The following is an 11,799-nucleotide window of genomic DNA, read 5'->3' as shown; positions in this document are numbered from 1 at the left end:
CCCCCTCATCAGTGCCCCACCACACACACACACACCTCCTGCTGCCCCAGCCCTGGGCTCTCCCCCCCGCCACCTGCACCCTCCTTCCGCCACAGCCCTGGTAACTCGCTCCCAGGGTGGGTCATTCAGCAGGAATTTGGATGTGCACAAAACACAGACAAGATTGGTTCCCATATGTCATAAACAGATAGCTAAGGGTTAATGTCTCTTTCACCTGAAGCACCTGACCAGAGGACCAATCAGGAAACCGGATTTTTTTCAACTCTGGGTGGAGGGAATTTAGTGTCTGAGTCTTTTGTCTATCTGCCTGCTTTCTCTGAGCTTTGGAGAAGTACTTTCTACTTTCTAGTCTTCTGTTTCTAAGTGTAAGGACAAAGAGATCAGATAGTAAGTTATATGGTTTCTTTTCTTTGGTATTTGCATGAATATAAGTGCTGGAGTGCTTTGATTTGTATTCTTTTTGAATAAGGCTGTTTATTCAATATTTCTTTTAAGCAATTGACCCTGTATTGTATCATCTTAATACAGAGAGACCATTTGTATGTATTTTTCTTTCTTTTTATATAAAGCTTTCTTTTAAGACCTGTTGGAGTTTTTCTTTACTTCAGGGAAATTGAGTCTGTACTCACCAGGGAATTGGTGGGAGGAAAAAATCAGGGGAGATCTCTGTGTTGGATTTGCTAGCCTGATTTTGCATTCCCTCTGGGGGAATAGGAAAGTACTTTTTGTTTCCAGGATTGGGAACAGAGAGGGGGAGTCACTCTGTTTGGATTCACAGAGCTTGTGTCTGTGTATCTCTCCAGGAGCACCTGGAGGGGGGGAGGGAAAAAGGATTATTTCCCTCTGTTTTGAGACTCAAGGGATTTGGGTCTTGGGGTCCCCAGGGAAGGTTTTTCAGGGGGACCAGAGTGCCCCAAAACACTCTAATTTTTTGGGTGGTGGCAGCAAGTACCAGGTCCAAGCTGGTAACTAAGCTTGGAGGTTTTCATGCTAACCCCCATATTTTGGACGCTAAGGTCCAAATCTGGGACTAAGGTTATGACACCATATGGTTACAGAGCTGCAGTAAAGTAGAACAATTTTCAGCTTGTGTGATTGGAGGATATCTGAATAAGACTGTCCTCCATAAATGAGGAAAAGTTGAAGTGCCTTTATTATTCTTTTGTTCCACTTTTTCTTTCTATGGGGAATTTGCCAATGCAATATCACTGTCTTCCTTTTAAACAAACAAACCAAAAAAAGGCAATGGTTATTGAATAGCAATTCCAGTCCTAATAACCACTGGGAAGCATTTCTTGCTCAATTTTAATCCTACTTTTTCTACAGCAAGTTACAGTGGATCAGTACATTTGATTTGGGAGAAATGAAGTAACAGCTGCCCAAACTGAGCTTTAGCACTCCTGAATTTTGAGGTGTTCAGATCTGGAAGGCAGGTGCTGGATGTGTGTGTGTCGGGGGGGGGGGGGCTGTGGGCTCCACAGGGGAGCACGGCAGCATGTATGCAGCAGGGTGTCTGGAGCTGTGAGGAGCCAGACACGCTGGTCTGAGTAGCATGGTAAGGGCGCTGGGGGGTTGGAGAAGGGGTAGGAGGTTCCGGGGGGGCAGTCAAGGGACAGGGAGCAGGGGGGGGGGGTTGATGGGGCAGAGGTTTGGGAAGGCAGTCAGCGGACAGGCAGCGGTTGGAGAGGCATGGCAGTCCCAGGGGTTTGTCAGAGGACAGGTAGGGGGTAGGGTCCTGGGGGAAAGTTGGAGGCGGTCTCAGGAGGGGGCAGTTGGACAAGGGAGGCTTAGATAGGGGGTAGAATCCTGGGGGGCAGTTAGGGGCGGGGGTCCCGGGAGGGGGCAATCGAGGACAAGGACCAGCAGCACTTAGATAGGGGGTGGGGTCCTGGGGGGCAGTTAGGGGCGCGGGTCCCGGGAGGGGGCAATCAGGGGGACAAGGACCAGCAGCGCTTAGATAGGGGGTGGGGTCCTGGGGGGCAGTTAGGGGCAGGGGTCCCGGTAGGGGGTAATCAGGTGACAGGGAGCGGGCGGGGGGGTTGGATGGGTTAGGGTTTCTGTGAGGGGCAGTTGGAGGGAGTGGATGGTGGCAGGGTGGGGCTTCCCTCCACCTGGAGTGTCCTGTTTTTTGAATGTTAAAATATGGTTCTCTACCATGCACTGTGCAACTCTCCACTCACAGCACACTACCGCATAAGATCCCCCTCCTTCCTTTCCAGTTGGTAGTGGCCAAGGGAATGCCAGGAAATGTAGTTCTTTCCCTGCTGGGGGTGAGCAAATCCTTACTGGATTACCAGCTCTGTCCTCCTACCTCACCTCCATCCCTTTGAGACTTACCATGTTCATAATCGCTTATTTGGGGGAGTGCCTGACTCTGCGATGTTGGGAAATACATTATCGTGCCCACTTCCCTTTCCCATTGACAAACATGCGAATGAGGCAATTTGCATGCTAGTAACCTACAGGAGACGTTGCGTGTGTGCACAGCGCAGCATGTGTTAACCCACAAACACCAGCCATTGCTAACAGAGGTTGCAAGCCACACCTACTAGTTCCTGCTTTGCTTTGCTATGTATTTCTATACATATTTCCACTAAAATAAATCCCTTCCTTTCAAAGCTTAGTTGGAGGCTTGACATTACCACAACACCCAAGCTACAAGAGACAAATGCAAACTTGAGTTCTGTCAGCCCCTTACAGTTACTTTAATGAAGTTTCTCTTTGGTTTAATGCTAGCCAAAAGGAAAATGGCTATTTTAGTACCGAGATTTAGTTTTGCCTCCAGACTCCATTGTATATGGCAACCCATGGAAAAGTAGCAGCCTTTGTACATATTGTAACATATACCACAATCCTAGCTAGCGCTGGTAGATGATATTGTGACGGGTTGGGTCACAGAAACTCCCTTGGGATGGCAACCTGATGTGCTGACACTACCTCTGAGCCCGTTTTCCCTGGCAGCGTGGGACTTCAGTACGTTGCCTGGTTGTGCCAGACACACTAGCCTGCTACAAACACAGACCGAGGTCTGAACCGCATCCCCCAAAAGCTGCAGACTTAACTGAAAACATCTTAAGAAGTGCTTCTGTCTCCAGCACCCAGATACCCATTTCCCAATGGGATCCAAACCCCAAATAAATCTGTTTTACTCTGTATAAAGCTTAAACTCATAGGTTGTTCACCCTATATAACACTGAGAGAGAGAGAGAGAGATATGCACAGCTGTTTGGTCCCCCAGGTAATACTTATTTCCTCTGGGTCAATTAAAAAGTAAAAAGTGATGTTATTAAATATAAAACGTAGGGCTTAAGTGGTTCCAAGTAATAACAGACAGACCAAAATGACTTACCAAGCAAAATAAAATAAAACATGCATGTCTAAGCCTAATACAGTAGGAAACTAAATGCAGGTAAATCTCACCATCAGAGATGTTCCAATAAGCATCTTTGATAGACTAGACTCCTTCCGGCAGTCACTCACACCCCCTGCCCCCGTAGTTAGTGTCCTTTGTTCCAGTTTCTTTCAGGCTTCTCTGGGGTGGAGAGGCTCTCTCTTGAGCCAGCTGAAGACAAGGAGGGGCTTTCAGGGCCTTTTATATCCTCGCTCTTGTGCAAATCACAGCCACAAGATGGGGTCCCTAGGCAACTCACGTCTATGAATGATTCAGCTTTTTGAAGGCCTATGCCATTGTTTACATGTTAGTTTGAATGTTCGCAGGAAAACTCAGAAGTGGATTGGCATCTTCCAAAATCTATTGTCAGCTAGGTATTTCTTGATTGGGCACTTACTGAATTGTCCTTTCGCAAAAAGCTGACCAAATGCTTCACTGAGGCTACTTAGAATCAAACAAGTACGTAGCCAATATTCATAACATTGAATACAAAAATGATACACACAGCATAATCATAACCAGCAAACTACAACCTTCCCATAGATACCCCGCTTGGCCTGTTTGTTACAAGACCTGGTGCAACCATAGGACCCTGGTTGCAACAATGATTTATATGGTCACAGTGTCTGTCAATAATGTCACAGTTATTAATTAGTCGCTGCTATGTCAGTGCTTGTGCTGTTTAGTCTGTTGTCCAGCGACGAAAATAAACAAATCACTGACTGTTCTAATTGGTAGGTACGGTTACCAACTTGCTAATTGCTGAAAACCGAACACCCTTGCCCTGCCACTTCCCCGTGCTCATGCTGCTCCCCGAACCTCCATCGCGCACTCTGCACCCCCTCCCCCACTCCTCCCCGGGAGTCACCTGCTGCCTGCAGAGCCAGGCTGGGAGGATATGAAGCCTGTCCATTTGGGACACACTGTAGGGGTCAATCCCCAGTGCAAGGGGCCAGGGTGGAACAAGGTCAGTTCCTGCAGTAAGGGGCTAGGTCAATTAAGACATGGTGGGGCAGATGGGAGGATGGCCAGGATTCCCCACACCCTGCCTTACTCCTGGGAGGCAGCTCCTACCTCTTGAAGCCTGGTCCAGAAGCCAGCCACTGCTGTCTGTCAGGCATCAGCAGCTGAGCAGCTCCTCTATGTGGCTCCAGCTGCTGTTTCCCACCCCCCAACCGCCACCATGCCCTGTGGCAGAAGCCAGGTACTGTGGCCAATGGCCTTTTAGTGTCCTGTCAGCTGTGCTACCAGGACACTGCCAGGGTCCCTTTTCGACCAGACTCCTGGTAACCCTACATGAACTGTCTTGCAGTGCCCACCCAGGGAAAAGAAAGAGGCTGCAGTTTGCGTAGCAATGGCTTTGGTTTTCTTTGGTGACATGTGGACAAGTGCATGTTTTTTTTAAGTGAAACTGGTTAGCTGGCTGAGGGCATTGGCAAGGCACAGCTCTTCCCAGTGAGAGGCTCTAGGTATAAGCGTGCACTACGGCGTCAATAATCTACAGGTAACTTGGGCTCTCTGGTGAGCATGTTACCGAGAATATCATGGCAGTGCAAGTATAAGAAGAACATTGCCTGGATTAGCAGTAGATCTGAAGCTAAGACTGTCTGCTCCAAAGTACAAACCTCTACCATTTGAGCTAAAGGAGTAAGAATTATCTGGTGAGAGTAATAGCCTGGTACCTTCTATGTTGCCTGGCCACTAATAGCAGACACAATATACATTGCGCAAGTATGTTACACAGGCAGATTTGATATCAACTTTTAAATGGTATAGCTGAGGTTTTGTCCCTGCAAACATTGATGGTCATGCTTGCTGGCACTTCATGAGCTGGCCCTTTGAAGTCAATGGGCCTACGCACAGAAGTAAAGTTACTCAGTTAATTGTGTTTGCAGGATTTTGGGCTGCATCACTTTTATTTGTTGGCATGCAGGCTGCCCCCCCCCCCCAACGCAAAAAGTGCAACCTGAGTCAATTACATTGTGCACAAAAACATTTGTATCCAACCTGTCAGTTAGTCCCATTGATTGAACTATGGCTATATTTATGGTGGACTTTTATAACCTCCTGAAAATGTGAGCTAATTACGGAAACGGTGACAAAGCTATATCTGGGCTGGTGCTGCTGTACCAGGTAGTGCTACAATACACAGTGTGACAGCTAAAGCTGTTGTGCCACTTCTCTGTGTGAGCAAAGCATTCAGATTTCAAAGTGACATTATCTTAGTCAAACCAAACAATCTTCGAATATATTAACTTTAAGCCATCCCCTCTCCCATCCGCAAAAATGGTCAGCTAAGCACTGTATTGCCCACTCCGAATTAGAGATATCACAAGCGACCAGGGCTGCTGCTGAAACATAAATTGGCCTTTTTACCCTCATTGCCTGGTAAACCAGGTATCGCTGTGTACAGTATTAACTCTGTAGTGCTGTGTGGTTGGGTTTTCCTGGTGTTTAAAAAAAAAATCTAATGCAAATACACAGTTCTTGCAGAAGGGTTCATTTACTAGCCCTGGTTGTGCTACATGGATGGGTATTAAATTGCAAAATACCATCACACAGAAGCTATGGAAATTAATCTGCTCCAACAGCACTGTTCATCAACAATGCATCCATCCATTCGAACTTTTTGCAGCTTGGCCATTAGCCTTGCAGTACAGCGAAAGCGAAAAAAATCATGCCACTGAGCATCACAATCTACGAAAAACTGTCAGATGACACAGTTATTGACCCCATTGTTGAGCAAGCGTTTAATGGGTCAGACCCCTTGGAAAATTTCACTCTGATTTTTTTTTTGAAGTGTAGGGTGCGTCCATTTTTGGGTGCTCACCTGAGATTCCTAAGGGCACATTGCCCACCTGCAGTTCCTACTGCTTTAACACACAAATCAGTTGATAAGGCTATTTGATAGCCTTTTCCAAGCGATAGTATCAGTCTTAATAGTAAATTGATGTTAGCACATTTTCTTATGGGAATCTTCTTGCCAACAGGTGACCAGCAAATGAAAATGACAGATGAGCCTTGGCATATAATCATGTTTGCTTTGATGTGTTGTGCCTGCCTCAGCTATATTTAGGTAGATGATGCTTTGCAATAGCATTTTCTGTCAGAACCTGTGTATTAGGAAAGATTGCCAACACATGCTCAGGGACTACACCATAATAGGCCAATATCTTTCTTACTCTGACTGCTGTTATTGGATACAATTGCTGCCCATCAACCCATAACCTGTCTGTCTGTAGGGGGAACTGCGATCAGGCTGTCTCGTGTGCATTTTAAATAGCAGCGTTATTTCCCACCATTACAGCTGAGGGAATCTCCCTTAGTAACACAAGTATGTAAGACTCTGACATTGTTCTGGCATGAACCCCTGGCGCACGATGCCTTTTCAAGATGCAGCTTTTAAAGCAAGTGTGACAGAATCTACAGCAAACAGGCATAGAAGACCCTCCTGGTTTGAATGTGCACATTGTGTCCAAAGACTGTAAATATGGGACGATCTCATACACTCGCACCCCACCCACATGTCTTTCTTCATGCTGCTCCCACTCAGCTACGCTGCTTAATTCACAACATCTTGCTACACCATGTACCTACCAGGGCAGGGGCAAAGTGCTGATGGGGAGTGTTTGCAGGCACAGAACTCTCACAGCATGGGTGGGAATACAGGAAGCAAGGGGAGAAGTAGGACATTGAAATCCTAGAAGCAGACAAAAAGCAAATGAGGAGGGGAGCATTGAAAGGGGGAAAAGGTGTGTATAGCGGGAGACAGGGAGAGCAAGTGTATGCAATTAGGCAGGCAAAGGTTAGGCCACCTAGCTCTGCTGTTGACACACATAGCCCTACTTTAAGAGGAAGCAACTTAAACAGTGCTGCAGCTGTTGCTAGCAGAGCAGCATACACCCAGCGTTACTGCTGCCACCTTGGGAAGGTTGGTGAGCGCTTTTGTTCATACCCAATGAAATGATGAAAAAGCAGGATATACTGAGCCATAGCGTTTTCTGGCTCTGCCCAGCAAGTGGTGCCAGCAGTTAAGTGGAAACATGCAAGAGATTATACTTAAATTTCTACTGGCACTTCAGAGGGCTTTTGGTTAACACTGAGTTCACGCTGCCCCTAGTAGAATGTGCAATAACAGGCTGCACATAAGGGTGACAGACTATTAACTTTTATTGCTGTCAGGCTGCACAAGCCCCTGCAGCAGCTGGCTGTGGAACAGCTGGTTAGATGCATTGGGAACCGCGTATGGGTGCTAGCCAGTCACACCTGCAGAGTGCTTGTCCCAGCTGTACCTAGGATGTTGCACAAAGAAGAGGTTAAAACACGTTTATTCTAATGGCAATATTTTCTATAATAATGGGATAGGAGGAGCTGATTAAGCATGTCAGAAATATGGTCTTCCATGCATGACTGTGCTGTAATTGAACTGAACCATTCAGTTTATATACCATGAAACCACCAGGCTTAAAAAGCTGTTCTATACAGGCTCTTATGCCATTGCTGTAGTATCAGCACACCATCCCATAGCGCATTAAACAATGTGACTAACATCTGTCAACTGTGGGCCATTCACTCTACGAGCCACGCCCCAGCAGGAGAACTGTGCATGTTGTGGCATGTTTTGTTTCTTTTCGCTGATACTGCTATGCATGTGTTTGTTAGCAAAGGCAGCCTAAGAAATTCACTTGGAGCAGGTGTGCAGAGGTTTGTGATGGTCCTTTGACTGACGCTGGATAGTCGTTATCACTACTGAGGTATAACCATTGAGTGTGACCCGGCCAGCAAGGGGAAGCTTTTGTGTCTTGGGTTAGTAGAATTTCCTGTATGATTGGTCTTCCTACAGCACCCTATTGAAGCAGATCAGTGGTAACAGGAAACACCACAATAGATAAGGACACCCCAAGCAACACTTGAAAGACAATGTGTCATGCTGTTAGTGTCACACTCCTGACTTTGGTCTCTGATAGGGAGCATGTTTATGGTGCTAAAGATGGAGAGGTTAGTGCTCAAAGGAACACTAAAGCATTAAAAGCCTTTCCCTGAGTGGCGAGAAGGGCTGACTCAGCACCTGCAGGAGGACTCTTAAGCAGTAGGACTTTCCCTGATCCAGGGACTGGTAAGCCATAGAGAAAAGCTAAATACAGTCTGTTTTATTATTTACAGTCTGTTTTCACTGAAATAATACCTAGTTCTTATATTGCACTTTTCAGCAGTAGATTGCAAAGCAGTCACAATCTCTTTTAAGGCGCTGGTTGATTATTGCCACCAGAAAGAAGGGAATTGCAGGGTCTGGACATAAGTCACAGCTGATACACAGGGCACTGCAACGTAAGGCCCAGTCCGTACGTGAGAGAATTGTATGAGAAGTGACTGCTCAGATGAATGAATGACCACTATGAATGACAATGAACAGTCATTGTGCCAGGAAAGATTCTGAGAATCCTGTGATAGCCTGGTGATCAGAACACTCACCATGGGTGTGGGAGATCCAAGTCCAAGTCTGTGCTTTAGTGATTATTTTTACAAAGGAGAATAGCTTCAACAGGAGACACACCCCTCCCCCCACATGAGGATATCCCATAGGCCAGTGGGTAGGGTCTTTTCATGGAATGTGGGAGACCCAAGTTCCCCTCCCTTTCACAGATGATGGGAGGAGGGACTTGAATCCAGGTTTCTGACATCCTCAGTGAGAGCCCTAACCAGTAAGGCACCATTTACAAAACTTCGAGCTAAGTCCTCCCCCACCCATGTGTTTCGTTGCATGTTTCGGCAAGTAAACTGTGACTGGAAAACTTGGCCCGGGTCTAATATTGCATTGCTGTTGTCAGATAAAGGTGGATATAAATGATGGTGTTTCCAATGCAGCTGGTGGTGATAAATGGTTCAAAATACCTTGATCCTCATCTTGTACATCAGGTAGGTGCAAGGGCCTGCCTGACTCTGTGATTGTGGCCTTCCAGGCCAGCTGTGTTCCACAGACTAACCAACCAACCTCAAGAGTAAAACTTGTGTCAGCAGCCACTGGATCTCTCTGTACACGTTAGTGAAGCTGGAACTCACTCCTGGAAGAGATCAAGCACCTCGGTCCTTTTAGACAAAATTGCTAAGCCCATTTCTTCACTCTGGCCTTCTTCTAACACACACCACAGATATCATCTGCTCACTGGATGGGAGAAAGAGAAATATCTTACGTGTGCACTTCATAAATTTGAGCAGTACTTAGCTATCATGGTAGCAGCTTAAATCAGCAGCAACTCCACTGACCCATCTAATGTTCCATTAGAGTTCCATTGCCAATTCTACTGCCACTTTTGTCTTTGCTTATTTTGATGCCAGTGGAATTATTCATGATTTACACTTGCATTACTCGGATCAGGATTTGGCCTGTAAAATTTAAAATGCTTGGCTTTTTAACATAAGACTCATTTTTATTTTAGACACACACATCCTCACATGCCCGCAAACTTGACAAACAAACAATGGAGCATTACTATCAATGTAAGGTATGGTCTTCCGGCTGTGCCCACTATAAAAAAAGGAATTGAGTTTTCTTTCACTCCCAGATAGGAATGTCCACTAAGTGGAAACTTAACCCCAAGTGGGCAGTGGATGCTTTGAGTGAGTTTTGGGTACTACGTTCTATGACTTCGGAATGGAAGAGCTGGTACTACTGTTAACTGCAATTAGTGAATAAAGTCCGCCTTTGTGACTCAAGGGGAAAAACTTTCAGAAGTGTCTAAAATTGACTTTGGTGCCTAAACCCCATTGAGCTTCAGTGATACTTAGGTCATGTCTACATGCACACAAATTGTACCAGTATAGTTATACTGCTAAATCCCACTAGTGTGGATGCAGTTATAGCAGTATAAAAGTAGGTTTCAGAGTAGCAGCTGTGTTACTCTGTATCCACAAAAAGAACAGGAGAATTTGTGGCACCTTAGCGCACGTCCAGACTAACCCGCGGCATCGGCGGGTTAAAATCGATTGCTCGGGGATCGATATATCGCGTCTAGTCTGGACGCGATGTATCGATCCCCGAGCGCGCTTACATCGATTCCGGAACTCCATCAACCCGAAAGGAGTTCCGGAATCGACACGGAGAGCCGCGGACATCGATGCCGTGCCGTCCAGACGGGTGAGTACCTCGATTTTAGAAATTCGACTTCAGCTACGTTATTCACGTAGCTGAAGTTGTGTATCTAAAATCGATTTTAATACCTAGTCTGGACGTGGCCTTAGAGATGCAAGTTCTAAAGCAGCACCAGACCCTAGAGCAGGACACAAGCTTTAGTGATGCACTTCCCTTTACGTAAGTTTAGCTTGTGCTTGCTATAACAAAGTAAAAGGGAGAAGGTATGACAAGAGTATATTCCTGTTATCCTCAGCCACCTGCAAATCAGGTAGCACCATTGAAATCAAGTGGTATTATGTCAGTTCAAACCAGCTAAATCTATGACCCAAAGTGTGTGAGTGAGTTGTTTTGGTGAAAGAACCTCTCCAGAGTGGGGAGATTCTGTTGCTCCTAACAATGCCTCTGATATTCTTTGTTTAAAAACAACAAATTAAGCTGAAGCTGGTACCTTAGAATCTCAGGGCTGGAAAGAGACCTGGAGATCATCTAGTCCAGCCTGCTGCTTAAAGCAAGACCAATTCCTAGAGAGATTTTTGCCCCAGATCCCTAAATGGCCCCCTCAAGCAGTCAACTCACAACCCTAGGTTTAGCAGGCCAATCAATGCTCAAACCACTGAGCTATCCCTCCCCCCATAATTTTTTAAAAAATCAACTTATCTGCAGACATGTTTTCCCTCCCCCTGCCCCAAGCTGCTGTAGTTTGCTGCATAGTATATACAGGCCTAGATTTCACAAAGCCAGCCTCTCCTGCAGTCGCATGATGCCTCAGCCCTGATGAAAGCGTACCCACCCACAGTCACAACAAGGCTCCAGAGATTGGCTGTATAAAGGTACCAAAACTTCAGACCTTAACAAATCTTCTATAAAAGAAGATTAGGGAACCCAGATTTAGAACCTTCTAGGGCATAATGGGATATAATTCAAATGCTTTTAACTTTACTTAAAAAAGGGAAAGAATTTTATAAGTTGTTTTTCAAAAACCACCTAGACTAAGAACTTTTTGAAAAAAGCAAGAGAGCTGTGAAACGTCAAACTGCTTTAGCCTTCTCCCCCCTCAACATTCTTGTTGAAGCTCCCACTCCCCTACTCCTCATCCCACTTGCATTTGTTTTGCCTTGCTGAATCGTCAACAGCTTCCATTAATGTGGTGTCCGGTGGCTCTTGTTCAGAGCTACATCACCAATCTCTACGGCAGAAGAACAAGATGTTAAGGCTCTACTATCCTTCCACATTTGCTGCCAAATTACAATACAAAAATCTTTGAGAAAGCAAGGGC

Source organism: Gopherus flavomarginatus, chromosome 9, assembly GCF_025201925.1.
Source record: "Gopherus flavomarginatus isolate rGopFla2 chromosome 9, rGopFla2.mat.asm, whole genome shotgun sequence".
Taxonomy (NCBI): Eukaryota; Metazoa; Chordata; order Testudines; family Testudinidae; genus Gopherus; species Gopherus flavomarginatus.
This window is presented reverse-complemented; position numbering follows the sequence as displayed.